The sequence below is a fragment of the Octodon degus genome, unplaced genomic scaffold, assembly GCF_000260255.1.
Source record: "Octodon degus isolate 3935 unplaced genomic scaffold, OctDeg1.0 scaffold00052, whole genome shotgun sequence".
Lineage (NCBI taxonomy): Eukaryota > Metazoa > Chordata > Mammalia > Rodentia > Octodontidae > Octodon > Octodon degus.
Window position 1 is genome coordinate 8,251,715 of NW_004524628.1, and position 2,632 is coordinate 8,254,346.

Genomic DNA, 2,632 nt, shown 5'->3' on the forward strand with positions numbered 1-2,632 from the left:
ATGGGTCACAGAAGAAATTAAACAAGAAATTCAACAATATCTATAATTCAATGACAATTCAAGCACAACTTATTGAAATTTATGGGATACGATGAAAGCAGCTCTCAGAGGGAAATTCATAGCTGCGAACTCACACATTAGGAAAACAGAATTGGAACAAATAAACACCCTAATTCTGCACCTCCAACAACTAGAAAAGGAAGAGCAAACTGAACCCAGAGCCCAAAGACGGGAAGAAATCATAAAGGTTAGAGCAGAAATTAATTCAATTAAGATGAAGAAAACAGTTCAAAGAATTAACAAAACAAAAAGCTGGTTCTTTGAAAGGTTAAATAAAATCGATAAGCCCCTAGCTAACCTCATCAAAAAGAGGAAAGAAAAATTCAAATACAAGCAATAAGGAATGAAAAGGGTGTAATTACCAGAGACCCAGTGGAGATTCAGAAGATTATCAATAGCTGCTTTGAAAATCTTTACTCTCATAGAATAGAAGACACAGAAGAAATAGACAGATTCCTAGAAAGATACAAATTACCAAAACTGAATCGAGAAGATATAACCTCTCTCAATTGCCCAATAACAGCCAATGAAATAAGAGACGTAATAAAAAATCTACCGGCAAAGAAAAGTCCAGGTCCGAATGGATTCACAGCTGAATTCTACAAGAAATTTACAGAAGATGTAGTCCGTATAATCCTCAAACTCTTCAATGAAATTGAAAAGGAAGCAATCCTCCTAAAATCATTCCTGGAGGCAAGTATAATACTGGTACCAAAACCAGGGAAAGACACAACTAAGAAAGAGAACTACAGGCCAATCTCCCTCATGAACATAGATGCAAAAATTATCAATAAAATCCCAGAAAATAGAATACAGCAAATCATCAAGAAGATCATACACCATGACCAGGTAGGATTCATCCCAGGAATGCAAGGATGGTTCAATATTTTAAAATCTATAAATGTTGTACACTATATCAATAGAGCGAAAACTAAAAACCACATGATGATCTCAACTGATGCAGAAAAGGCTTTTGACAAAGTTCAACACCCATTCATGTTCAAAGTCCTACAGAAAATTGGAATAGATGGCCTTTACTTCAATCTGGTAAAAGCCATTTATGAAAACCCAACTGCTAACATAATTCTAAATGGGGAAAAACTGAATACTTTTACTCTTAGATCTGGTACAAGAAAAGGATGTCCTCTATCACCACTCCTATTCAATATGGTTCTGGAATCATTAGCTAGAGCCATTAGACAAGAGAGAGAAATAAAAGGAATAAGAAGAGGTAAAGAAGAAGTTAAATTATCTTTATTTGCAGATGACATGATACTTTACTTGGAAGGCCCAAAAAACTCCACGAAGAAGCTACTAGAATTAGTACAGAAATTCAGTAGCATAGCAAGATACAAAGTCAATACCCAAAAGTCAATAGCATTCCTCTACACAGATAACAAACACACTGAGAGGGAAATTATAGAAACAATACCTTTTACAATAGCACTGTGGAAAATGAAATACATTGGAATTAATCTAACTAAAGAAGTCAAAGATCTTTTCAAGGAAAATCACTGTACTCTTAAAAAAGAGATAGAGGATTTCAGAAAATGGAAAGATATTCCATGCTTCTGGATAGGAAGAACCAACATTGTGAAGATGGACATACTCCAAAATTGTTTACAGATTTAATGCAATCCCTATCAAACTACCACCAACATACCTCACAGACCTAGAGAAATCATTCCTAAAATTTATTTGGAACCAGAAAAGACCTAGGATAGCAAAGACAATCCTGGGAAACAAATAGAAGGCAAAAGGCATTACAGTTCCTGACTTGAAATTATACTACAAGGCTACTGTGATAAAATCAGCATGGTACTGGCAACGAAATAGACCTGAGGATCAATGGAATAGATTAGAAGATGTTGAAGCCTCTACCAACACATTCAGCCACCTTATCTTTGACAGAGGGGCCAAACATACTCACTGCAAGAAAGATAGCCTCTTTAACAAGTGGTGCTGAAAAAACTGACTCTCTACATTGTAAAAACTAAAACTTGACCCGGTTCTATCACCATGTACTAAGCTAAAGTCAAAATGGATTAAAGATCTAAACATTAAAACAGAAACACTAAATCTCCTGGAAGAGAAAGTAGGAGGAACTCTTGAAGACTTGGGGTAGGCGAAGAGTTCATGAGCAAAAATCAAATTGCATGGGAAACACTTGAAAGAATTAACAACTGGGACCTCCTCTTATTGAGAAGTTTTTGCATGTCAACAGAAATTACCAACAAAGTGAAAATACAACCTACAAATTTGGAAAAAATCTTGACAAATAAGCACTCAGACAAAGGTCTGCTTCTAGAATTTATAAAGAACTAAAAAACACTAGGGCCCGAAAATTTAAAGACCCAGTCCAGAAATGGGCATCCAAGATGAACACACACTTCTCAGAGGAGGAAATTAAAGAAGTGAATAAATATATGAAAAATGCTCTATATCACTAGCCATCCATAAAATGCAAATTAAAACAACACTGAGATATCATCTCACCCCAGAAAGAATGGCTATCATAAAGAAATCACCCAACAACAAATGTTGGAGAGGCTGTGGGGGAAAAGGAACCCTT

The 2,632-nt window shown here is 35.5% G+C and overlaps 1 protein-coding gene across 1 annotated transcript in view; it reads left to right on the forward strand.

Moving 5' to 3' along the window:
- The window catches only part of Il18r1 (interleukin 18 receptor 1), a 45,051-nt gene that overhangs the window by 11,332 nt on the left and 31,087 nt on the right, over nt 1-2,632 (forward strand). The gene's annotated exons all lie outside the window — the stretch shown is intronic.